The sequence below is a fragment of the Delphinus delphis genome, chromosome 10 (genome assembly GCF_949987515.2).
Source record: "Delphinus delphis chromosome 10, mDelDel1.2, whole genome shotgun sequence".
NCBI classification, from domain to species: domain Eukaryota; kingdom Metazoa; phylum Chordata; class Mammalia; order Artiodactyla; family Delphinidae; genus Delphinus; species Delphinus delphis.
In genome coordinates this window covers 4,931,557-4,959,140 of record NC_082692.2, presented here as the reverse complement: position 1 = coordinate 4,959,140, position 27,584 = coordinate 4,931,557, and the positions used below count along the sequence as shown (strand labels likewise).

The following is a 27,584-nucleotide window of genomic DNA, read 5'->3' as shown; positions in this document are numbered from 1 at the left end:
GCTTTCAAGTTCTATTAGCACGGCTTGCTTGAATCACACTGAACAAACAGTCTCCACCCTCTCCCACTTCTTTTGTCTAAAGCACCTATTCACTCGCAGCCACCTTTATTGATGGGCAGACTGGCTCACCTGTGCCCCAAGTACCATCAGAAACAAGATGCACCAGTAGCTGGAAGGGAGAGCTCCCTGCGCCCTCCTCCCAGGCTCCCCACCCCCACCACCCCCATCTCCACCAACCAACGCCAGCTACACTCGGACAGGGACACCCAGGGAAGGTGACGAGGGAAACAGAGACCAGCACAGTGGTGACCCTGTCCCAGAGGACAACTAACAGAAAAGGAAAACGTCTGTCACCCTCGCGCCCCATCTTCCTCACTCTCCCACCTCGGTCATCATGAAAACAACGCAGATGGTTTTCCTCTCTGTATTCTGCCTTCCATGGGAGCAGGGGAAATTAAAAATAAGTGATGCATTTCAGAAAGCACATCGTATGCCTGCCTCTGCGTTTCAGATGGTACACCTTTTACCTCTGATTTATGGGGAGGCCCCCAAGGGCGTGGAAATCACAGGCTGACCCCTGCTTTTTGAAGACAGCCGTAGCTATTTCTACTCCAAAACCACTTTCTAAGTTTAAAAGAGAGAAAACTCACTTACCCTGCCTCCTCCCCCCACACCCCAAAAAAACCCATCTAATTTCTTAATTATATTTGGCTATAAAAAACATTACTCAACTTGGCCTGTTCAGTAGGTCAGATGTACACAAGTAATCTTGAGGAAGGGAAACTTGTGAGTTACAGTGAGCATGCCTTTCAACCAAGAGAGGATGGTTACTAACCATGGCTTCGGTTAGATTGCAACCCTTTGATCTCACTGAAAACCCCCAAGATCCTTAAAGTGTTGCTTTCGAACACTTGGTTCCAAAGATACTCTACACCTCATGTAATGATTTTCAAACAGGTATTAGGAAGTGTTCTGAAATGAACTGAGACGGGGAGGTGGAGTGAAAAGGAGGAGCCCTATAAAATTAATCTAATCTCAGTAAAGGGGGAAGACCACTGTCCTGTGATCAGGAGACTACATTGCCTTCGTTCTATTGATACTCTATTGCATTTCTATCTTTTGAATACAAACCTGTTTAATAAAGAGCAAAAGAAGACATCACTTCATGGATTAGGTAGGTTTTCCAAAACGAACGAAACAATCTGTTATTAATCAGTGAAATAAGGTGATGTTACACACCATTTCCTTGGGAGGATTTAACCCGAACACACAGGTAGCAGGGAAGAAGTCCACCCAGACAAGCTGCCATCTGACACCAGAGTTGGTCAGAGAGCATGAACTTCAATTAAAAGACACTTACAAAAGAGAGATGATTTAAATGTGATAACAAAAACAAAACAAACTTAACATCCTACTTTCCTAGGTCAAAGGACATGGAGAATTCAGAAATTAATTAAATCTAGTTAAATAATGTAAAACAGAGAAGGACTCCCTTTCAAAAATGCTTTGGTTAATTTTAGCATCCTTCTGTTTCGCTGCTAAGCAACCCTTATCCTATGACCTTTTAAGCACCACCTACTTTTCAAAAGGATAATGAATAGAAACATCAAAAGGATTCACTTCTGACTACTTCTAGTGAGCACGTTTAATCAATTTCTGTAGGAGGAAAATTTATATTAATTATGCCATATAAAACCCTAGACTGGTAGAATTTCTTCTTAGTTTCATTAACCAGGAAATTTCCTTCACTGAAGATAATAAATGATGTTAACAGCTGAGCATAACACAGCGAGCAAAAACTTCCAAACTGATCTTAGCAAGTGGACCAGCACAGCAGTTCAAAATTGAGTAGAAATGCAAGCCACGTAATGGCAACTACGTAGGGCCCGGCATACAGCAGGGAACCAACCAATCAATAACTGTTGACAGCATGCCGGCTAAACTAGGTAGGTTTATTTTCCTCCTTCTAAAATAAAAGACCCTTCCATCAAAAGGTCATTTGTTAGATGATGCAGATAGTTAGGAATGGATGCCCCACCTGTGCCAGCTGAGTCAGACCCATCTTCCCCATCACACAACAAACACTTGTCTGCCATAAGGGCTGAGGCTCTGAATTTCTGATGAGAAAAAAAGTGGTATCTAGAAAAACGCAGAGAATGATATGCCATAGAACGGTACACATCAGCAGCATTTCTTAAGAGTATCACATAACCAGCAAATCCTCTTTAAAAACAAAACATCCTAAAATGCAACCTGTTTAGCAGTATTTTTAAGAGTTATAAAACAGTGCAAGTTCATTAACAACCTAAAATGGACCACAAGGTAAACAAATAACCAAATCAAAGGACTCTCCCTTTCTTTTGTAAAAGTGGGGGGGAGTGGGAAGGAAGGTGTTTTTTCACACATTTAAAACTTGATAAAAGCCATTCAAATGTTTAATTCATCAGTGTAACCAAAGCTCAAAACACATCAAAGCAAGCTCCATCAGCGGTACCCAGAAGCTCCCTCCAAAGGGTAGTGGCTCACCTTTACATAAATTGCTTGAAGAATAATTTGAACCCATTCCTTCAAAAGTTCTGTGTGACTCTTGAAGGAAGAACTAAACGTTTAAAAAAAGAAAGCGAGAGAAAAAAAGAAGTTTCAGCCAGGACTTCAGCCTCTAACTTAAGACTTCCGGGTTACATTATGTCTTAGACCCATACCTGCCTACTCAAAAAGGCACCAGACCTAGAGGATGCTTTTAAGGGCCATGGGAAGAAGAAGAAAACAAAAACAAAAACAAAAACCCCAAAACAAAACAAAAACCATTCTTTTCTTTGCAGTTCCCTTTTCTCCACTTTCCACATCAATTAAATTTATTTCAGAAAACACTCACGCGCATGCACACACCACTGCCTATCTAAAAGAAAACGACCTCAAAAATATGGGATGCACGTGAACTCAGCCTTTGCACAAATCACCTCAAGCCTCCTCTTCGAGACAGAAATACCTCGCTATTTCCAGCATCCCTATCCAACGGGCAAACTTTATTTCCACTGGCTTTTAAACCTAAACGCTAAAACAAGCACGGGGTGCATTTTTCTTCTGGTGAAAACCATCGGACAGGTTTTTCAGCATATCCCAAAGTGATATTTTTTTATTCACCTTCCTATCTCTCTCCACCACCACCATCCCCAAAAAAGAAGCCGAAAAAACTCCAAAGTGCCCCGAATGTGTCCTGCTGCTGGCTCTGAAGCCGTGTAGAATTTCGTAATGGAATGTGAACTGCTCGTCCGGATCTGGGCTCACGTTCTATCTTCTAACCAGTAAGGAGCGAGGGAGGGCAAATCTGCTGAGCAAGGAGAAATACTTTCCTGCTCTTTTATAACCCATCGCGGATGCACCGCGGACGCTGGACGCGAGCTGCACGCGGCGCCTGTCAACCCGCCCGCCGGTCCCCGCGCCCCTCCTCTGCCCGCCCCCCCAACCCCGCCGGAAAAGAAAAGTGACCCCACCGAGAAGTGGGCTCGGCCGCCGCGCCCCTCACTCACGCGCCTCCCGGGCCCCGCGGGCGGCGGGGAGCGAGTCCCCACATCCTCGACGCGACCCTCGGCCCCGTCCAGAAAACACGCCGCTCCCAGGGAGGGGGCTGGCGACTGGAAGGACCTCCCCTGCTCCTTAGCAACCAACCATTAAGGTCGCAGTTTCCTAAGAGACCGCGAGCGGGGAGGGGGCGCGGGGGACCGGGCCGAGGCGGGGGGCTGGGGGCTCACTGGGTCTTCAGCCCCTCGACGCCGGCCCCCCCACCCCAGCCCCTGCTCGGCTCTGCGGGCCGGGACGGGAGGAGACAGAGAAGACCCACAACTCGCAAAAAAATTGGTCCAGCGGGCAGCGGACAAAAGTTTCCGAGCGCGCTCCACAGCTGGGCGGCGAAGCGGGCCCCGGCGGCCAGCCCCGCCTCGGATGCTCCCGGCCTCCTTCCTGTGCTCGTGACGGCGCCGGGCGCCGAGGTTCCCCCCCCGCCCCCGCGATGCAGGCTCCGCTCCACACCGATGGCTCCCACGAAAACACGTACACCGCCAACGGAAGGGCAAGGGAACAATACGCGCGGACGCGACCCCCCCTGCCCAGTCACCCGGGGGCGGTGGTCGGCGTGACCACCAGCCACGAGCCGAGAACGGCGAGGGCGCTGGGCTGCCCGCGGCCCCCTCCCGGCCGGCGCCGTCCGCCCGAGAGGATCAAAGTCCGCAGAGCAGGGCGCGGCGGATGCTCCCACCGCGCGGCCCCGGCGGGCACCCCCAAGCCAGCACCCCAGGCGGGCACCCCGAGCGGGCACCCCCGGATACCTTGCGGCGGCGGGCGGGCGCCGTCATCTCCGCGCTCCTCGGCCCGAGAGGGACTCGAAAGTATGTAGGAGAAAAGTTTCCCCTCCCACATGGGGGGGAGGATGTCGGGGGAGAGAGGGCGGAAGATGGAGAGCAGCGCTGGTAAGATGTTTCTGGCCGGCGGTGCGCGCACCATCCGAGTCCCGGCGGTGCTGGTTAAAAATAAATTCCGCGGCGGGTGCGGCGGCGCGGGTCGGGCCGGATTCCTGCGCTCGGACGGCTAATATGGATGCGCATCAGGTCCTGGCGGCGGGGCGCTGCAGCGGCCGCGGCGGCTCGCGCTGGGAGCTGGTTGGCAGAGCCGGCAGCTCGGGAAGGGGAAAAGGAGCGGAGGAAGGGGAGGAGGAGGAGGAGGGGGAGGGGGAGGGGGGAAGAGAGGAGGAGCGGCCCGGCGCGCAGCCGGAGGGGAGAGGGCTGCCCAGCTCATCCCAGGCCGGCCCCACCGCCCCGAGCGCACGTAGCGCGGCGTGGGGCGCTCGGGTCCTCGGCTCCGGGAAACGCTGAGTTTCAAAAGTACAACGCGCTCTGCAGACTTCACCCTCCCCATCCCCAAAAGTTCTTTAAAAGGTCGCTCCCGCTCAGCCCCAGACATCTCGCTGCCACCCAAGGACCGCGAGCCGGAACCTCGGGCGCGTACTTACGGCCGGGCAGGGCGCTTGGCTCCCAGGCATGATGCAGTGGGGACCGGTGGGCTTCGGGGAGAGAACGAGGAGAGATGCAAACTTGTTCCGGAAAAGGAATCAAAATGGCGTTTCTGGATGTGCAAAGTTCATCAACTCCGCAGTCACTTCCCCTCCTCCTCTTCTCCCACAGGGAGGGAGGTGGGCGAGGAGCAGGCGACCCCGGCGCCCCAGCCGTCGTCCCGGCCCCCGCCTCGGCCCCCCGCCCCGCTTCCTCGCCCGCACGCTCGGAGACTCGCTCTCCCCCTCTCACCCTGATAAGTAGACACATCACGTGTTGCTCCTGCGACTCTCCTGGGGACGTGTTACTGAGCGGCGGCGGCGGCGGCGCTCGGGCTGGGGGGGGGGGGGGGGACCGCGGTACCCGCTGGTCCCCACCGCAGCCCCCGGCCCGATTTTAGCGGGGTGACCGCAGTTTCCATCCCGGGATGGATGGAGGTGCAGTCCCCCCTCCACCCCCACCGCAGCCCCAGGTTTGCCCCGCGCCCTCCGCAGGCGCCCCGGGCCAGGGGAGGGCCGGGCAGCCCCGGGGGAAGGGTCCTGGCGGCCGCAGCTGAGCGCCGTCCGACCAGCACAGCGATCGCCGGCCGGCCACCCTCTTGGACCACCGCGCCCCCTCCCCTCCGGCCCCTCACTGCGGGCGACTCCCCGCCCCTGGCTTTCCATCACTTCGCTCAGTGGTTTGTTTCACTATTTTAACGGAGGACAGGGAAAGGCAGCGATGCCTGGGAAGCGCGAGAGGGGCGCCTCGGAGGCCGGGAGGGGGTGCCGTGGGGGGCGGGGGTGCCTGGCCCGGCGCCGCCCCTCTTGCTCTCAGAGGCAGACGGGAGGGTGAACCCCACCCGTGCGGTTCCCTCTCCACGCGGTCCTCGCTCTGCATCCAGGTGGGACAAGCCGACGATGGGGCGGGAGATTAAGGAACTGGCGCTTCACCCCGCCCCCAACTTCGGGCTGTTTCTCTCCCAGGGCCGGTCCTTCTCGCTCTGGGGCTGCCGCCCCGGGAGCGTATTCTCCATCCAACAAATTCAACGCTGACTTGGCTTTTGTCACCTTCCCTTCCCCACACTCCACAGCTGATGCTGAAGCGGGGGGGGGGGGGGGGGGGGGGGGGGGCTGCGTTGCCCCCAACGGGCCGCCACTGTGTCCCCACCCCACGATGGCACGGCTGATGCTGTGTCATCCACGTCGCCCTCCGAGGCATCAGGGAAGCCACATGCAATATCTCTTTCTCTCAGAGGGCTCCTGTTTCAACTCTGAAAAGCAGGGGCCCTCCTCCGAGCCGCGCTCCGTCTCCACGGCTCCAAACACCAGCTTCGCCCAGGCTGCGGCAGCCCAAGTTATCACCGAGCCCAGAGAAACCAGGCCTGGGCTTTGCTTCCTCCATAAGGCAGCTGACATGTTTCCAACTGTTAATACTTTTCCTACTGAGCTTCTGAAAGGGGCCTGTTGTCAGCCTTTTGGAAACATCTTCAGGCAGATAAGGGTGATTGTGGTTGCAGAAAACAAACACCACCCGCCCCCCAAATTATAAAGATGGGGGGCCTCTTGTCTAGTTGCAGAGAATGCTACTACAGAATCATGCGTTTGAGGCTTGTTTAGCAAGATGATGTTACACATACAGAAAGCTGGCCACTATATACTGGCTGTGACCTTTGACCCTCTTTCACGCCAACTCTTCTGAGTACCCCTGCACACCATACAAAGTTGTAAGCCCAATCACGGGCCTTTAATTTGAGGCCTTTAGTTGAACTCTGGTGTTCAGGACTGCAGACAGAAGTGTCTACTTAGGGATGGACTAAATGGATGGGTCCTGGCCAACACAGAACTCTCTAGAACCAAGCAAAAGCAGCTGGACCATTACCTGTGACTTGAGATAATCAACCACCCAAGAGGGAACTGATTCAGCTGGCTGTTTCTCTGACGTCCAGAGTCATCAAAATTAAGTTTTCAGAACCTGTTATGTTTCCCAGGGTCTACTGTTTACTGAGGAAAACTCAACCCAGGGAAACGTTAGCAGTTGCATTTTTCTAAGCCTCCCCTCCACCCCAACCCCATGTCCCCATTCAGGGAGTTACCTTTCCTGGTCTCCCCATTGAGGAGTAGGTTTTGAGTAGGAACCATATCAAAGTTGGAATTTTGCTTGTAATTTAGCTTATTCTGTAAAATCCATGCAAACCTGCAAAGCTACATGGTTTTTCCTGACCTTGATAATGTCACCTAGGTAATACTGGCAACCTTTTAAGTTGAAAAAACAGTCTAAAAGTAACTTTTGAAAGTTGAATTCTAATGATACTGAGCTCTCTGTTCATCTTTTCTAGCTAATTCATAAACTTGGCAGTCAAACGAGCCGTCCAAAGGTCTGTTTGTCCATATTACATATAAATATCATTGACCCAACAGATATTTATTGAACATCTAATAGGTAAAAAAGAGTCATGCTATTAAAACCATGATGAGTTGCCACTTCACACCCACTAGGATGGCTGTAATAAAAAAGACAGATAATAACAAGTGTCGTCAGGGAAGTGGAGAGATGGAACTCTCGCACACTGCTGGTGAAAATGTAAAATGCTACAGCCACTTTAAAAAACAGCCTGACAGTTCCTCAAAATGTTAAGCATAGAGTTACCATCTGACCTAGCCACTCCCCTCCTAGGTACATAACACAACACATGAAAACAGACATCCACACAAGAACTTGTACAAGAATGTTCATAGCAGCGTTATCCACAGCAGCTAAAAAGCAGAAACAACCCAAATAGCCATCAACTGATGAGTGGATAAACAAAATGTGGTACATCCATACGTGGAATATTATTCAGCCATAAAAAAGGAAAGAAGTACATACTACAACACGGATCGATTCTGAAAACACACTAAATGAAATAAGCCAGACCCAAAAGGACAAATATCGTTCTGATTCTGTTTATATGAAATGTCCAGAATAGGCAAATCTTCGGAGACAGGAAGTAGATTAATAGTTACCCAGGGCTGAGGGTTTGGAGGGAAATAGGGATTGACTGCTAATTGTGTGATATTTCTTTGAAGGGTGATAGAAATGTTTTAAAATTGATTGTGGTAATGGTTGAACAACTCTGAATATACTAAAACCATTGAACTGTACGCTTTAAATGGGTGAATTGCATTCTTTGTAAGTTATACCTCAACAAAGCTGATATATATATATTTCATATATATATATGGAATTGTGAGATTTTATATATATATATATATATATAGGTCCTGTAGTGGAGAAGTGATACAAAAATGGATAATTTATAATCCATGCCTTAAAAGAGTTTACAGGCTAATCTCTGCATCCACAAGAAGTAATCATGAAATGCAAGCCAACATTTAATAAGAACCATTAAATAGGTACAAAATTCAGAGGTTCCAAGAAAAGAGAGCACTTCAAATAAGAGTCATTGGGGAAAATTTCACAGAAGAGAAAGCGACGGGGCTGAGCCATGGAGAATGGCTAGAAATTTCGTGTCTGGAGATGGGGATTAGAAATAGTAGATGCAAAGGCACAGTGGCGGCAAGTTATGAGCCCTGTTCAGAGACCAGTAAGGATTCCAGTGTGTTGGATGGTAACCCACACAGCAACAGCAGGTGATGAGAGTGAAAGTCAACAGGCTGAGGCTGTCCCACAGAGAACTCTGAACACCGTCCATGGAAAACCTCAGGGACCAGGGCCTGAACTAGGGTGGAGCAGGGAAGGGATAGAGAATAGCTGATTGGGAGCCGCTTCAGAGGAAGAACTGATAGAAAAGCAGCTGGTGGGCCGGGAATGGGGGGTGAGGAAGTGAGGGCCAAGATGATGCCTGGGCCCCAGCCAGATGGAGAGAACGAATGACTAATGAGAAAGTCAGAGGTAGGAGCCCATTGGAGGTGGAAGGGGACAAAGCAGGTGACATCGAGCTGGAAGTAGAAATAATGGAAACCATAGAGCTATGCCATGGAAGAGAATCGAGGAGAAAAAGGATGTGGATGTTGGAGAAGGCCCCTAGGATGAGGTGACACAGTCCGCTGAATCTCATGAGACGTGTAGGCGTCCCAACCCCACCCAAAGGAGGGGGCAGGGCGCTCCAGACAGAGGGATCGGTAAGTAGCAAGCACAGGGCAGAGAGGCGTAACACAAGGTCAGTTTCCAGAACTGCAAATACCTGACTCTGTGGCTGGACCAGAGGGAGGAAGGGACGCAGCCAGAGATGGAGCTGGAGAAATTGCCCGTGGGCCAGACGGCCGAGAGCTCCGGGCACACCGTGGAGCTGACCTGTGCTTTATCCGACGCCGAGCCCCTGAAAGGGCTTAAGGAAGAGGTAGACAGAGCCTCCCTCGGGGGACCATGGAGAAGGGTCTGGGAGACCTGGGATCGGAAGGTTAGTTAGGAATTAATAGAAGAGCCCACCTAAGAAATAATAAGGACCCTGTCAGCCGCTGGCTATAGAGGTGGAGGAGAATGGATTGGTTTGAGACAGACTTAGGACACAGATGCAATAGGATTTGACCAATTTGATATGGGAGAGAGGAAAAAAAAAAATCCCTCTGGAGCACTGACCACGGGGCGTGGCATCAAAAGAAGGGAAACCAGGCTTCCCTGGTGGTGCAGTGGTTGAGAGTCCACCTGCCGATGCAGGGGACGCGGGTTTGTGCCCCGGTCCGGGAAGATCCCACATGCCGCAGAGCGGCTGGACCCGTGAGCTATGGCTGCTGAGCCTGCGCGTCCGGAGCCTGTGCTCCGCAACGGGAGAGGCCACAACAGTGAGAGGCCCACATACAGCAAAAAAAAAAAAAAAAAAAAAAGGGAAACCACTCCAGCATCGGCAGAATGACACATGACAAAGCAGGGGTTAAAGTAAAAAGAGGGGGACAGACAGAGGGACTAGAGGTGGGAGGTGGTAAAGAAGATGGAATCCCCTGGGCTTGGTCCCAACTGCTTTGGAGTGAGAAGAAGAGACTTGAAAAAGACAGCTTCCCCAGTCTTGGTTTGGGACCCGGGTTGGGGGGTGGGTCCATGCATCATGGCGGGGTGGGGAGAGTAGGGGGTGGTGTGTGGAAGACGAGAGGAGGCTGGACCCAGGAAAAAGGCCTGGAGAGACATCTGGGGGCCAGAGAGGATGGGAAGTAAAAGGCTAGAGGCTAACCCCAGGGAAATGCCTGCCATGAGGTGGATGCAGAGGAGGGGTGACAAGTGCTCTCGGGGTCTCTTTCCTCTAAAGGAGCAGAACAGCTGGGGCGGGGAGTGCTGCCTTAAAAAAATTTTTTTTTAAATGTTGTCAATGGTGTTAAATCACAGAGACGTCAAAGCAAGTAGCTGAAAAGGGGGTGAGATCTGAGAAAGTAAATTGATTTGAGAGAGGAAGGCAATGGCCAGAAAGCGAGGGTTAAGGAGTGATGGCAGGAGAGGAAGTGAATGAAGGCCTGAAGGCTGAGAAGTTAGGTGACAGAAGGAGGGGCGAGAAGGGAAAGTAACGACAGCAACGTAGTAGGCAGCTAATATGTACTGAACACCTACTATGTGCCAGGCGCTGCTCTGAGGGCCCCCTGTGAATCATCTTGCTTAACCCCTCTCCAACCTGGCAGGTGCCTTATCACCCCCATCCTACAACTGATGAAACTGAGGAGTCCCAAGGTCCCCAGGCCGGGATGGCTGGGACCTGGCAGAGCTGAGCTAAACCCCGGGACCCACTCTTTCCTTGCTGTCATCACCCCTCCTGCTGTCAGTCAATCGAGAATTAAATAGTTTGCTAACAAAAAATGCCTACTTGATTGTCTTGACTAATCTGAATAAAAAACACTCTCGACTGGAGTTTGGCAGAAGGGCCAGTATTGTCTGTGCTGTCTTAACAAGAATTTAATTGGAAAGATAAGCAAATGACCAGCTTTCGGTATTGCTGATTTGGTTTATAACCATCCCTCCCGCACATAAACCTCGCGTACAAACCCCTTTCTGTTCTCCATAGACATTTATGTCAACAGGAAAGGAATGGAGATCCAGAGAGAGAGAGAGAATACAGATCTATGAAACAGAACACAGCTTTTGAAGGAAGGTGTGCATGCGTGTGTGTGTCTGCCTGCCTGTCTGTCTGTCTATGGCAGAGGAGGAATGGTAGGGAGATCAGCCTTGGGGAAAAAAGAGGGATAATTAATATTCTGTGACAGGAGGGAAGGGGAAAAGATGGTAGAAACTTAACTACTACATCAGGTTGTGGGAGTTACCATGCGATGGCTTTGACTACGGACAGCAGCAGGGCCGCAGAGCAAGGGCAGGGGGCTAAGGCTTGAAGCAAGAAGTCAGGAACTGGTGGTAGAAAAGTTCAGCTCTGCGTTAGCTTCAATGCCGCAGAGCCACGGAGGGGACGAAACATATGGTAGGGATTACTGACAGCGGGAAGCTGAAATGAGTAAAATCCATCACAAGGGGGATGACACCAGAGAGGGCCTGAGGCTGTGAGAATGGGGAGTGGCCAAGGGCCCTGAGGAAGAAAGGCAGCTTCAGTGACCAGGAGGGTGAGGCAAGGGGTGAGAGGAAGAAGGGGGTCTGAGGGTGGGAGACGGGGATGGAGACCTCGGGGGAGACAGAGAAGCAGAAGACTCTTGTGAGCTGGAGGGAAATCCTACTCGTGGGGCTGAGGAAACGATGCAGGAAGGACAGGACACGAGTCCTTGACAAAGAGGGTCCTCCACTCATGGAGGGACTGAGACTGAGGGCAGGAAGGAGACGGAGAGGAAAAATGTGAAGTCGGTCACTTTGGCTCTCCTGTGAGAGGCTCTGCAGGTGGCGGGGATGCAGATGAGAAGAGGCGGGCGTTGACAGGTGACACCCACATCAGAGGAGGCAGCACGGGCTAAGCCGTGTCCCCCCAGATGCGTACGCTGAAGTCCTAGCCCCCAGTCCCTCAGAGTGTAACTGTAGGTGGAGGTATGGCCTTTACAGAGGTCATTAGGTGAAATGAAGTAATTGGGGTGGTCCCTAATCCAGTAGGACTGGTGTCCTTCTAAGAAGAGGAGATCAAGACACACACACACACACACACACACACACACACACACACACACACACACAGAAGGACGACCCGGTGAGGACACAGGGAGAAGGTGGCATCTTCCAGCCCAGGAGAGAGGCCTCAGAAGGCACCAACCCCACCAGCACCTCGATCTCGGCCCTCCGGCCTCCTCAACTGTGAGAAAATACGTTGCTGCGGTTCCAGCCCCCCAGCCTGTGTGGCTGAGTTACAGCAGCCCGAGCTGACTGATACAAGAAGGAGGGACCCAAAGACGACGGGGGGCCTGGCGTGGAAGGAGAGCGGAACACACTCCAGAGACTCCGCGGCCTCCCGGTCAACTGGGAGAACCAGTCTTCTCGAGGAAAGGCTTTGGGAGGAAGTGACATATCTAAGGACAAACGAAGTTTCCATCGGGGGGCAGAAGTAGGGAATGTGCTGTGGAGAAGCCCGGGAATTCGAGTTTCTTAGGACAAGGGGTGCACAGTCTCAATGGATGGGGCGGCTTGAAAGTCGGGGCCTGTCTTGGCTAATGATTCCTCCATCCCAGCCCTCAGCCCAGGGCCTGGCACAGCGCAGGTTCTCGATGAACACGTTTGCACAGTATGCAGAGGTGGAACAGACGTGAAGGAGGGGTGGAAATGGGCTGGAAAGAGTGGGGAACATAGGGGAAATTCCAACTGTGGGAGGAAGGTCTGCCTAGGATGGGCAAGGCGAGCAGAAGGCTTGAGAGGCAGTGGTGAGATGTCATTTCAAACGTCCAAATCCCCTTAGTAACGTAGCCAATTAGATGCTTCCTCTCAGACAAGCCGTGCAGCATCACAGGGATGGGCTGCCTTCATACAACCTCTGCTACCCTCAATACATTATGACTTTAGCTACCCAGATACCTCGGGGAATGCATTATTTCTGGTGTTTTTCCTTTTAAAGGTTAAAAATTTGGAGCAGATCGTTTTCTAAAATGTATTATGAACTGCCTCACTTTTTCTCCCTTTTCTGAAAAGTCAGAAAGTTAATATCTGCACAAAATGCTATTATCAACTTCAAATATTTTATTGGATTGTCCAATAAAGATAACTTTTTATAAGCAAGATTTATAGTAGACCACAAGATGGTCGCATCTTCAAGAAACTGTTCATCTGAATAGGCAGGTACTAGCTATTTGCTAGCGTCCCCTAGGCCTCCGCAGTAGATCCCAGTTGGAGTTCTTCGTCTGCTTTTAGCTATTTTTCCTCCCTCACTGTCTGGCTGTGTCTTGTCACTTCTTTCTGACCTCAGTATGCCTGCCAGTAGCAACCTCCTCTTCCCTTTCTAACGGATGGTTTCTAATTTATGTGGTTAGGAAACTGGATAACCAAGACTGCGAGAAATGTGTCACAAGTAAGTGTAAGGGGCTTCCCTGGTGGCGCAGTAGTTGAGAGTCCGCCTGCCCATGCAGGGGACACGGGTTCGTGCCCCGGTCCGGGAAGATCCCACATGCCACGGAGTGGCTGGGCCCGTGAGCCATGGCCGCCGAGCCTGCGCGTCCGGAGCCTGTGCTCCGCAACGGGAGAGGCCACAGCGGTGAGAGGCCCACGTACCGCAAAAAAAAAAAAAAAAAAAAAAAAAAAGTAAGTGTAAGGACCAGCATCTCCTTTTGTTGCCCAGAAGCCAAATGTTGCTGATGTCCTGATTCTCAGTTGGCCTTTAGATTGACGCATGGTTAGCGTACTTCTCAGCTACTAAAGTTGTTTCAAAGATATCAGAATATCAGGGAAGGTTAAATAACTCTTCTAAGTCAAACTTTCCTCCATGATGTTAGTTTATTGCTTATGGAATTTTTTTTTTTTTTTTTTTTTGTGGTACGCGGGCCTCTCACTGCTGTGGCCTCTCCCGTTGCGGAGCACAGGCTCCGGACGCGCAGGCTCAGCGGCCATGGCTCACGGGCCCAGCCGCTCCGCGGCACGTGCGATCTTCCCGGACCGGGGCACGAACCCGTGTCCCCTGCATCGGCAGGCGGACTCTCAACCACTGCGCCACCAGGGAAGCCCTGCTTATGGAATTTTTAAATGATTTAACCTCACCCCTCCACAGAAAGGGCCGGTCATCTCTCCTGCCTTCAGACAACGTGGCAGGTATTAGGGGAAAAAACTGCTCTATTCTCACAGGATGCAGATTCTTTCTTTCCCTAAAAGATGTACTCGGAGTTCAACATTTGTTTCTTTGTCGGATAGCGCTCTTTTTTTTTTTTTTGCGGTATGCGGGCCTCTCTCTGTTGTGGCCTCTCCCGTTGCGGAGCGCAGGCTCAGCGGCCATGGCTCACGGGCCCAGCCACTCCGCGGCATGTGGGATCTTCCCGGACCGGGGCACGAACTCGTGTCCCCTGCATCGGCAGGCGGACTCTCAACCACTGCGCCACCAGGGAAGCCCGGATAGCGCTCTTTTGTCACGTACCAGAGTGCAAATAAATGAAATAAATACTTCCTCAATAAGTAGTAAGTATCTGTACCTTTGTGGGTTCAATTGAGGGTGGACAGGAGCAAAGTAAAATTTCTGCAGTTTCAGTTAAGTCCACCCCCAAACGGTAGTCGTCAGTCGAGCTTACTGACAGTGCAGTAGTATTTCCAATAACTCTGGCCACTGGTCCTCCTGCTAACAGACTAAGTCCATATGTTCCCCGGCCAAAGGATCAGAACAGAGTTTTCAACCGTAAAAAGTGCTAAGGAGCTGCAGTAAATCACACAACTAGATAGCCATGAAAGAGGCTGACAATTGCAAACACTGAAAACAATGTGTCTGTCCTAATAGACAGAAGACTCTCTTTCTTTCCCTCAGGAAGAAATAAAGTCATCTCTAGTGCTTGGGTGTCATTCCACAGCGACTAGGGTGTGGGGATGATTCTGCCCACTGCCTCTAACTCCCACAAGGCAATGGACTTAGCAATTTCAGGCACTTTTTCATATGCTCACCTCAGCTACGTAATGGAGTCCATGCTCAAAAAATAAGATATTTCAGAGTGTGTGGGCTGACTACGTTACTTCTTCACGTTACTAAAGAAACCTGACATGCATTACTCATTCACTCAACCAGCGACTGGTTGCACTGATGATGTTCCAGGCTCTGAGTACAATAAAGCTCACAGGTTCCCTGCCCCAGTGGGTCTTACAGGCTAAAGGGTTGTTATGTTTTAATGTCCCTATCTTTAACGTCTCTATCAGAGTCAAGGATCTGAAGCAACCATCCACAGAATGTGACAGACGATCTAGGTAATTCAAATTTTAAAATGTGAGCTCTCTCCACGTCAGATCCGTTCCTCTTCCCCACGATTTATCTTTACACTATAGTTGTATGAGTTCTTCATGTTTCCTGTGCCTTACAGCCAACTCCACTGTGTATCAGAGCATGTTTTATTCCTAAACTGAAACCAAAGTTTCAGGCTTCAACTACTTTCTTTTTTCTCCAATTTCTCAGAAATTGGACTTTACAAAGCAAAACAAGGACTGCAAATATACTTGGAAGTGGCCCATTACAGTGTAAGGAGCATGGACTGGGCTGTGAGACAGCCCTGGGTACCATCCCGGCACCGTCACTGACCAGCTGTCACAAGTACAGTTGTCTAACTCTGGAGAACTTCAGTTCCTTCAACTTTAAAACGGATGTAATAATGAGGATCGAAAGAGATGATATGCATGAAGCATTCAAAAAGGCATCTGGCCGGGCTTCCCTGGTGGTGCAGTGGTTGGGAGTCCGCCTGCCGATGCAGGGGACGCGGGTTCGTGCCCCGGTCCGGGAGGATCCCACATGCCGCGGAGCGGCTGGGCCCGTGAGCCATGGCCGCTGAGCCTGCGCGTCCGGAGCCTGTGCTCCGCAACGGGAGAGGCCACAGCAGTGAGAGGCCCGCGTACAGCAAAAAAACAAACAAACAAACAAAAAAAACAAAAAGGCATCTGGCCCATGTTATGTATGCAGTAAACTGTGGCTCTTATTGTATATTTTAAAATTTTGATGCTTAATATTTACATGCTGCAGCAAACACGTACATCTTAATCCAATAAAACTGTTAAGGTTACATCAAGTTCCCTATGTAATCTTTTATTAAAAAAAAAACAGAATAGTCCACGTCAAGTTCACTATTTCTTGACTGCTCCATGACAATCATCCACTTATCAATATGAGTATGTTTATATAGCTGGATTTACATATGTGAGCACATATATACATAAAAGTACTTATAAAGCTGTTTAGTGTTACTGAAATTATATTATGATGACAACAGATAAGACAAAATTGTTATAACCAAAATACTGAGTTAGAAACTTTCTGCAGTCATTAAAACAATGCAGTCATTAAAACAATCTATTTCTATTTTGTAGAAATAGATAGACCTGAGTGATGTGACTCTCTGATTGGTCAAGTTGGTCCTATTATTTCAGATTAATTTGGGATAAGAGCTGATTTTCCCATGATTCCTTCAGTAGAGAACCCAAGGCACAGAGAGAGTACATAATATGCCCGACTTAAACAGCTAGTGGGTGGAGCAAGGTTTGGAATCCAAGTCCTCTGAGTCTATAGCCCAAGTTCTTTCTATCGCACTCTATAGGATGACAGGAAAATTTATGTCCTGATCAGGCTGTAAGTCTAGAGTTGCACAGAGAAACAAACTTTCAGTTTTGGGGGAAAAAAAAAAAATAGGAGGGAGATGAGATAAGTACATGTAGATACTAAGCATGCAATACAGCTAGAATATACATAATGTACGTATGTTCCATCCTATGCCATAGTGCCAATGCAATGCTAGACCGGTCAATGGAATCAAACAGGAAACCTAGAAGTATTTGCTGTATGATAAAGGTGGTACTTCAAATCAGCAAGGGGAAAAGGATAGATGAGTCAACAGAACTGGAACAACTGAAAGGGAAAAAAATTCACACCAAATACCAACTTCACACTAACTTTACACCAAAGGCTAAAACCTATTCCAAATAGATTAAAGAATTGAATGTAAAATGGAAAAGGATAGAAGAATCAGAAGAAAAATATGTAAATATTTACCTGGTCTCTGGCCGGGTGGGGGTGGGGTGGGGGCAGGTTTGAAGGGTTTTTAGGGCAAAGGACGAAACCATAAAGGAAAAGATGCACATTTCCATTTGCATAACAATTTTAGATTTAAATACATTAAAAAAAATCTGCAGGCTAAATTGAAAGGGAAATGACAAACTAGGAGAAAAGCATATTTACAGGCAGAGCTGGTAAGGAGCCTCAGTATAACAGTATAACAAAAGCTACACTTTAGTAGGTGTATAAGATGTGTTAGCTTTGCACACAATATCTCATCATAATCCTATAAGGGAGATACAGTTAGTTCCACTTTTAAAATAGAGAAGTGGAGACAGTGAGTGGCTAAGAAGTAACACAGCCCGGGTCTCAGAGCTAATAAGCGTCAGAACAGAGACATGAATGTAGACCTCTTTCTGAGTTTCATGCTTTTCCTCTTAATTTTTATGCTCTACCGACTCTTACAAGTCAATACAAAAAGAGCATCTCAACTGCAAAATGGACAAAGGATATGAAAAAGCAATTCACAAAAGCAAACGTATAAATACTTAATAAACACATTTTAATGTCCAGCATCTGTAGTAATGAAAGAAACGCCAATCAAAGATTGCGGTTAAGATTTTTTTCCCCTATCATATTGGCAAAAAATATTTTAAAATTTCAACATCTAATTTGGGCAAAGCTGAGGAAAACAGATATACACTGTTGTGGCAATGATAGTGTTTCAATTATTTTGAACAGAAATTTGAAAATTTACATCCTTGAAAATGTGTACTTCTTTCAGCCAGCCAATCCACTTCCAATTAAAAAAAAAAAGAACTCTAGAAGCTTTTCTAAAGAGATATATACAAAGATATTTGTATAAAGGTGGTTGTTATTAGATCACTTGCCATCATGAAAAACTGGAAACAAGCTAAATGTCTACTAATAGGGCTTTAGTACATAAATGGTAAAATAGTCATATGATAGAATAACAGGCTACCATTAGCAATCATGAAGTGTAAGTTTACTTAAGGTTGGAAAATGTTCAAAATACAGTAAGTGAAAAAATTATAAAGCGGTATGTGTTATTTTTAAGTTTTGTTTTTGTGGTTGTCCACATTTTTCAAATTTTTCAGAATGAATATATATTACTTTTACATCAGGAAAACAATTATTATTAAAACACCAATAAACCTGAACCAGAAGAATACCTAGTTTAAGATTACAAAGTTTAAATATGATTTCTACTTAAAACTTGTTATGTTCCAAGTTTTGGTATACATGGGAATTCAAAGTAGGAATCAAAGATTAAAAGGTTCCTGCGGAACCCCAACCAGATATAAAAGCAAGGTACAGATTTCTATATATGAAGAAACTGGTGGTTAGGCCACTAAAGGGTAGATGCCCTCCCCGACCCCACCCCATCCCCAAGAAGGTTAACTGCTCTTCAGTATTCAAATCCATAAGAGGACTCATAAATACCTCATACAGAGACAGGTATTTTTACAGGAAATAATAACCTGTATGTTCAAGATAGGACTGACCCTTAATTTCTATCTTTCCTCTTAGGTAATATTAATATTGTAATTTGTAAATAAAGTTGTTCAAATTGTATGAATCTTCCAAGATAACCAGTATATATATTTTTTAAAAAAATATATATTTTCTTGGCTGCGCCATGCAACATGTGGGATCTTAGTTCCCCGACCAGGGATCGAAACTGTGCCCCTTGCATTGGAAGCGTGGAGGCTTAACCACTGGACACGATGGTGGTCCCCAAGATAACTGATTTTTAACTTAAAAACACTTAAACAGTAAGAACTGAAATATACTTCTCCAACATATAAAGAGTATTATCCATTTCAAACCACAGCCAACTAATATATTTCACAGGGAAATTATACTTCATAATGAGAAGCTAGAGGAACTTCTTTAAAAATAAGAACAAAAATCTCCAGGACAGAAAAAAAATTATTTAGTATTGTTTAGCAAGTTTTTCTGGCCAATGCAATAAGACATGAAACAGATTAAGAGATTTAAATACTGGAAAGAAAAAGTTCACATTATCATTAATTGTAGATATCATTGTGTAAATAGAAAACCCAAAGAAATAAATGGAAAACTATATTCAAGAGAAATCTAATCAAAGTAGCTATCATTATTGAAATCCTATATGATCAACACTGCAGTGCTATATTGAAGAGTCAAGCATCTAGTAAGTAGTAGAGCTGGGATTCAAACCAAGTCTGATCCATTCCAAACACTCCAACGACTGTGTTCTCTTCGATATGTTATTGTTTTGCTCTGTAAGTGAATAGCTATAACATATGCAAGTACACACACACACACACACACACACACACACACACTTCCTATGTGAAAGCAATAACCATCAAAAAGTACAATTAAAAGAAAAAGTACAATTAAAAAAACCCCATTCACAAATCAACAAATTCAACAAAGTTTGTGTGTAATCAATAAAAACAAAAAAAACCCACCTAGACATAGATATAACAAAAAGTAAAGAGAGATGAAGCAAGATTTAGGTAGGAAGGCTAAAATTTTATTTTTAAAATGTATATTCTAAATTAATTTATATGTTAACTGCAATTCTGATCAAAACCCCAACTGGATAGAACATTTTATACAAAGAAACATAACAAAACAGTTCCCATGTGAGCCTAAAAGAAACAAACTGATGAGAAGAGTAAAGAAAATTTTGCTATACAACTACAGGAAGGAGGCGTATTAGATATTTAAACAATTATCAGTCTATAATTAAAGCATGGGGACTGTGCAAGAAAAAAGTAATTAACAGAATAGAGTAGATAAACTAGGAATAGATCTGTCTGATACACTTATTAAAAGTCAGTTTATGATACAGGAAGCACCAGTAATCATCAGAGAAGGACAGAATTATTCAGAGTAATTCAGTAACAATTGTTGGAATACTTGGTTAGCAATATGGGGGAAAATATCAAGGTAAATTCTTACCTCAAACCATACACCCAAATAAATTCCTTGTGGGTTAACTAGTTAAAGAGGGATGTCGTTTTAAAACCTAAAAATAAAATAAAAACAAAATTGGTCATACTCCCAGAGAGAAAAAAACGTATCATACCACTGGAGGGGGAAGAAGTTTTAAAACTCGAATGCAAATAAGGAATAGACAAATATAAAATTAGAAATAAAAGGGACATTAAAAAAAAAAAGACCATAGATAACTTGACCACATAGAAATATGAACCTTCTCTATGTCAAATTAAAAAAGCAAAAAACAAACCAGGAAAAACATCATTTGCTTTTTACAAAAGAAACATAAATTAAGGTAAGTAGTTAAACATTTTTTTTTCTATTAAACTAGGGGGGAAAAATGCCCAAAGTCCACCAGGATATAGTGAAATGAGTAGACGTTTCACATGCTGAATTGCTAATGGCATCAGCAAACTGGGCAAAACCTTTTGGAAAGCTTTATCTATACACTTTATGTACATATTATTACAATCATGTTTTTTCTTTAAGTAAGTAAAAAAGACTGCAAAGAAATGTACCAAAATGATAAAGAAATAATGTTAGAGTGATGTGAATGGGTTATATTTTTTCTATTTCCCAAATTTTATGTAATTGCCTTACTTTATTATTGTACTAACTTAATTAGACTTATTCTTACCCATATGAACTTTATGTGTTATCTCCTCATATTACAGAATCTCAAAGCATTTTATAAAACCAGAAATCTGGGATCGGAGCCACAATTTTCAAAATCATCTAAAAAGCCATCATTCCACTGGAAACATAAACCTGCAATAAACAGGTCTTGTATTTTTTCCATTTACCCTGGAAAACTAATGCTTTTGTGGTAGGTGAGCGTCTTTTTCAAAAGCTGTGGGAGGCGCAGGATATCTCTGTAAAACTAAAAAATGTGTCAGTGGTTGAGTTTGCCTTCCAGTGAAAGCACACCCCCCAGCAAACTGATCAAAGTAAGTGCCTCTGGTCCTGCCCATGTGCTTGGAAGAAAGATCTTCAAGGAATCCCAACCCACCCCAAGGTGCTACGACCTCCTTCCACCAGGATGGAGCTAAGAGCGGCCCAGATCACGTGTCTCTTATCTCCAGTTGCCCAAAGAGCCGCAGGGCTTAGCTAGAGCAGACCAGAGCAAGGGCTCAGATCTAGACCCCAGGCAACGGGGACGGGGAAGGGGCCTTCTCCTAGAGTCTGTTCTATCGCACAGAAACACAGCAGGGGGGGTTCAGCTCTGCATGCCACCAAACACCAATACTAAAACCACCACTGTCCCAAACCACCATGGGACACCACCCCACACCCATTACGAGGCCTAGTACCAAAACCCCATAAAACAACAACAGTCAGCAAGGGTGTGGAGAAAATGGAACCCTTGTGCACTGCTGGTGGGAATGCAAAACAGAAGAGCCTCTATGGAAAAACAGTATGGCAGTTCCTCAAAAACTTAAAAATAGAATTACCCCTATGATCCAGCAATTCCACTTCTGCATCTATACCCTAAAGAATTGAAAGCAGAATCTCAAACATATTTGGACATCCATTATTCACAACAGCCAGCAAGTGGAAGCAACCCAAGTGTTCACAGATGAAGAACGGATAAACAAAATGTGGTCTGTATGTACAACGTCATTCAGTCTTAAAAAGGAATGAAGTCCTGACACAGGCTACAGCATAGGTGAACCCTGAAAACATTATGCTGAGTGAAAAAAGCCAGTCACAAAAGGACAAATGCTGGATGACTCTACTTACATGATGTCCCTACAATGACAAATCCATAGAGCCAGAAAGTAGAACAGGGGTTACCAGGGAGGGGGATGGGGAGTTAGTGTTTAATGGGGACAGAGTTTCTGTTTGGGAAGATGAAAAAGTTCTGGAGAGGATGGAGGTGAGAGTTGCACAACAGTGTGAATGTACTTAATGCCACTGAACTGTACACTTAAAAACAGCTAAAATGGGGCTTCCCTGGTGGCACAGTGGTTGAGAGTCCGCCTGCCGATGCAGGGGACGCGGGTTCGTGCCCCGGTCCGGGAAGATCCCACATGCTGCGGAGCGGCTGGGCCCGTGAGCCATGGCCGCCGAGCCTGCGCGTCCGGAGCCTGTGCTCCGCAACAGGAGAGGCCACAACAGTGAGAGGCCCGCGTACCGCAAAAAAAAAACCCCAAAAAACAAAAAAAACAGCTAAAAGAGTAAATTATATGTAACGTCTGTTTTACCACTATATCTATAAAGACGATCACCGCACAAATGCTAAAGGCACCAGTCGGTCGCTTTCAGTGAATCTTTTATTCTAAGATGCAGATCGCTCCTGAGAACATCCCCCGGGACACGGCACACACCTGTGGCTGGGGAAACGGGACGTACGCGAGCCAGACCCAGGACAGGTGACAGAGGGTGGGGGTCACACTCGCTTCTCAGGCCTTGCAGGACTCGAATCAAAGCGGCACATGGGAAACCACAGGAAACCGAGTGCTGGCACCATAAAACTGCAGAGCAATTTCCTGATCGCCATCTCCGCAACTCAGAATTTTTTACGAAAGGCGTTTACAAAGGGCAAAGCTCTCAACCCATGGGACTCCCGGGGTTGGGCTCCCTGGGTGCTGGCAGAGTCCGTCCATGTCTGGCAGAGCAAGCCTTCCGGAGGGGCTCCCGGTGGGGCTGCAGAGGATGCCACCACATCATAAATTAGAGGCTGAAACAAGGCTGGCCGAGAGCTCTGGTCTGAGGACTTGCTTCAGCCCTCCGAGTGCCAGGTTTGGGGATTATTTTGAGAACTTCATTTAGCCATAGTCAGACATGTCAATTTGTAACTTGCCTAATTTAAGTCACCTGTCCCCCAGCCGCGGTCCCATTCAGCTCCTCCTGCATTGTTCTCTGGACAAAGCTCCAAGCACACTTTTCTTTTTAAAACCTGGTCCAACGGCTCTGTCTTCAGTCTTCCAAAGACTCTTTGGCCACCTACTGGATTTTTTCAGCGTGAGGGCTGGGCAGAAAAAGAGCAACTCACTGCCCTTGTTCAAAGGAAAGCGAGAAGAGTCGCAGACTAGAAGCTAGTCAGACTTTACCGTTAAGTACCCAGGGGGATTTGCAAGAGAATAGCTCAGACACAGCCCGTACTGCCCTCCTTTCAAGGAGAAAGCCAATTATTCCTCTTACCTAAAGAGTTGAGCAGGAGTGTGGTACCTAAAAGCTCCTATGACATCGTTATCCTGGGCACAAGGAGGGAAGAATCAAAAGTGGCCAAAATTCAAGTCGATTTTGTTCTAAGTTACCAGGAGGAAAAAGGCTTAAATGGCTTGTCCGTTTTTTCACATATAAAAAAAGGGTTACCAGCTACTTTCACTTTCTCACGAACAGCATCTTGTCTTCTAAATGAGTCCCGTGTAAGGCATTTAGGGTAAAGCAGATTCGTTTGATTAACAGAGAAAGATGCGGAAAAAAGCCCACATCCCTCCTTTTTTTAAACACAAGCATTCTGTCAGATGTGGCCCTCGAGATCAGAGAGCAAAGTTAGAAAAAAACCCAAGTGACGACTCATTCAGGAAGAGCACACTGAAAATGAAAGATTCATTGATGAGTTTCTAGCTCTCAGACAGTGTCACAGAAGAGAAGCAGGTTCAAGGTGGAGGCTGAGAAAGGCTGGGCTACGCGGGAAGCAGTGGGGTCACTGGGCTGTGCTGGGAACTGCTGAGTCGTTCCAGCAATCTTGGTCACGGGTATGTAGAACACGGTCCCCAAATGACAATTTCTCAAAGCTGCATGGGGGCTGGAGAGGCGCTGGTAGTTAGGGACCGCTCCCCAGGTGCTAATCCTGGCAGGTGGTACGACCTCCAAGAAGGAGGCCTGGAGAGCTGGTTTCAAATGCATTCAGTCCCCGTGGGGAGGATCTCGGGGCCTGGAGGGTCTGGTCTATGCATGTGCACACGTAACTCACAATCCTCATGCATGTGCGGAGACTGGGGTCAGAGAGTGACTGGCTGGAGGTCCAAAGCTCCATGAAACCGGGACAGCAATTCAGGCCCCATCCCCCCACCGGCTCCCAGAGCTGAGTATTCTCACTTCTTGAAATCTGAAAGCCCTCCCGGGTGCTCACAGCAGCCAGAAGGCGCTTGACAAGGCCACGTGGCCGTGCAGGCACCACCAGCAGCTGCTGCATCATCCAGAGGTAGGGCCCGGATGCAGACTGCTCAGCAGCCTGAGGGCGGCCTGTCCAGTGGTAGAAGACGTCGGGGAAAGAGGAGAAAGCACCTCAGCCGTCACAGGCGGGCGTGCAAACACATGCAGGTCCCCCCCAGCCTCCCCTGCCTTCCCCTCTGGCTCCAGCCTCTCAAAGTTCTCCTCGTGACTCAAGTTGCTGGAAGCATGGCTTGTCCTTGCCTCTGTTCTCTTCCCTTCCATTTCCCCAGCAGCTGAGGATACCCCCCCAGACAGGCTCTCCTTAGCTTTACTGCTTTAATGCTGGTTGTAGTAGTGAGCTCCAGAGCTACAAAAGCTTGCACTGGAAACAGGTCTGGATCGTGAAGCTGGAAACAAACCACAGTTAACGTGTCCCGACAGCCTTGACTCCACCTTGAGCCACGTGGTTTGCCTACAGGATCGCATCTAACGTTTGCCACCACCCCGGAGTCAGACACCTGCCCCCATTTTGCTGAAGGGAGGGTTAGCAGGGCTTGAATCTCCCCTTAGGGGACCCCCTAAGGTCCCCGCTTTATCACGGCTGGTCCTGAAATCACACCGGTGGGGCCCCTCTGACTGGCTTGGCTCTACCTGAAATAAGGATTCGGACTTTCTTTAAAGGGGCTGAAGTTAAAACAGACCAACAGATCAAAGTCGCCGTGTTCAGACAACCCCGAACTGCCCCGATCTGCTGAAGGCCACTTGCCCTGTGTGCGTGCCTTGCCTTAAGGATGGGAAGTAACAGCACCATGAAATGCCAGGTGTTGCCAGGGAGAAGCTGGCAAACCACCTTCCGAGATGCCAACTGAAAACACCCTCAGCTGTAAAGACCCAACTGGAATGGCTCTTCCTTCTTTCCCCCAAGGCAAACCAGGACATCGAGAAAGCTGAGGAAGGGCCCTGATTTCTTTCTCTTTCCTTCCTTCCTTCCTCTCTTTCTTCTTTCTCTCCTTCCTTCCTTCCTTCCTTTTTCTTTTTTTAGATTTTTTATTTTTTGGCTGCACTGCGCAGCATGTGGGATCTTAGTTCCCCGACCACGGATCGAACCCACACCCCGTGCGTTGGAAGCGCGGAGTGTTTAACCACTGGACCTCCAGGGAAGTCCTATGGGCCCTGATTTAAACCACGGTGGAAAGAGTTACCAGCGGGTTGGAGGACCACTGTTCTGAGCACAGAGGTACTGTTTTCCTGCTGCACCACGAGTGCATCACAGCCCCACCAAGATGACGGGACAAAGGTTAAGGACGGCTGATAAGCTGGGCAAGAGGTGGGGGCTGAGACGTTTGAGGCGTGGCAACGCTGGGAGGAGCAGCCCCGGGAAAGAGAGGAATGAATATGAGAAGCCCTCGCGCAGCGAGAGGGCTTCGCCGGCCAGCTAGCTAGAGCAAGTCGTTTTTCAAGAGAAGAAACCACCCAGAGGAAACTGGTCAAAATGCATGTTTTGAATTCAGACAGATGATCAATGTTGTTTCCCACGCACAGCCTGCCGCGACCCGCTACCTCTGCAGGCTTCGTCGGCTGCATGGACAATGGATGTTTCAAATTATACAGCGACATGAGCGGAGTTAAAATGCAACTCAAAAATCTGGCCAGCAGAGGCCCTGATTCCATCCTGAAATGAAGACTATTTGTGGGTATGTGTGCAAGTGTGCTCTCCATTTAGAAGAGACTTATTTCCAGTCCCTGAGGCGTCTGAAAGATTCCAGAATCGTGCACAGGTTTTTAGACTGCTTTCCGGAGAGGCTGATACACCAAGCAGTCACTATGCTGGGCTCTGACCACAGGTCACAGGCCTTTCGGGCAGTTGATGGAGAAGGTTCTCTGGGAGGGTACAAGGGGGAGGGGGGTGGTACATCACATAGCTCAGAGGAAGCTCCTCTGGGACCAGACATACCTACCATGGCGGCTGCCACGAAAACCCACGTGGCCGAAACTGGCTTTGAATCCAAAGGTGCCCCCTAGATTCGGCCCAGCACACCTACCAGGGTCCAAGTTAAACCATTTACAGGCCCAGAAAGGTCACCTCTAGGAGACACTTAGGCAATAATCTGTCCTGGCAAAGAAGGAAGTGATTTGAAATCTTAATTGGCTGTGCAGAAAGAGGGTACAAGGAAACAGACCTTGCCGTGGTTACTGTATTGGTGTCTAGTACCCTCTGGGTGGGCTCGGCCGGTCAAACAGGTTCCACACTGTCTGAAACTCCTTCGTAGATAACGTCAGCCCGATGCACCTGGATGCTACCACAGTGGAAGACTCCCAACCTGGATGTGAAGGCTTCCTCACCGCTACTCTCCGCATCTGTGCGAGAACGTGGCACACAAGACGCGCTGCAAGAGTACGGCAACAGGCCCTTCCTCCAACGTGGACGTGGGGAGAGAGAAAGGGCAAATCTACTGCTTCCTTAAAAGAGAAAGACTACCTAAAGCAAAGGTGCTACAAAAATGCACAAACCCTGGTTCTATCTCTTATCAACTGACAACGTAGACAAATGATCTAACCTCTCTGAGTCTCAGTGTCTGCGCTCATAAAGACATACGATGATATGGACCATCCAAGACTGCGATAAAGTTAAGTAACACACAAGCACTCAGCACAGGGCGTTGCCCACAGCGAGGAGTGATATCCATTCCCTCAGAGGTTCACCTTCTACCAGTTCCAGAGTTGCAGTATACACTGACCTCTGGTACGCTGCAAATCCTTAACGATTCTGATTTCTCGACACACTTTTATTATAAATCAGTTCCAAGAGGGTAGAGACCTTGTTTATTAATTGCCATAATCCCAGTGCTAACTAAATCTCTGTGGTAGGAACACGCCGATAAAGCGGAGATGCCAACACTGTTTGGAACAACTCTGTATATTTACTTGCAGGTTTGTGTCCAGGCAGTGAGGTAGACACCTCTTTGTGTACCATTATTAGTGCCTGGTATCAAAAGTCTATGGCAGGGACTTCCCTGGTGGTCCAGTGCTTAAGACTCTGCGCTCCCAATGCAGGAGGCACGGGTTTGATCCCCGGTTGGGAAACTAAGATCCCGCATGCTGCACGGCACGGTAAAAAAAAAAAAAAAAAAGTCTATGGTAAGAATCCTTCTAATACAGGGGTTCTCAAACTTTTTGGTCTTAAAATTATTGATGATCCCAAAGAGCTTTTGTTTGCGTAGTTTTACAGCTGTCAGTATTTTCCATATTAGAAATTAAAACCGAGGATAAAGTAAATTTATTATCTAAAATAATGATAAACCCATCACATCAGTATAAATAGCGTATTTTTATGAAAAATAACCGTGTTCCAAAAAAAATTTAATGAGAAGAATACATAG

At 47.7% G+C, this 27,584-nt stretch overlaps 1 protein-coding gene across 8 annotated transcripts in view; it reads right to left on the bottom strand.

Annotated features, from left to right (window-relative positions):
• The window catches only part of RREB1 (ras responsive element binding protein 1), a 180,792-nt gene that overhangs the window by 133,157 nt on the left and 20,051 nt on the right, over positions 1 to 27,584 (bottom strand). For 2 of the 8 annotated variants that reach the window (XM_060023689.1, XM_060023696.1), the window contains exon 1: positions 5,006 to 5,351. The gene's annotated coding sequence lies outside the window, so the exon portion shown is untranslated. Of the gene's footprint in view, positions 1 to 2,526; positions 3,299 to 3,530; positions 4,306 to 4,325; positions 4,720 to 5,005; positions 5,352 to 20,061; positions 21,377 to 26,384; positions 27,186 to 27,584 lie in introns of those variants that run through there. The other 6 variants (XM_060023694.1, XM_060023691.1, XM_060023692.2 and 3 more) reach the window with 6 other exon arrangements.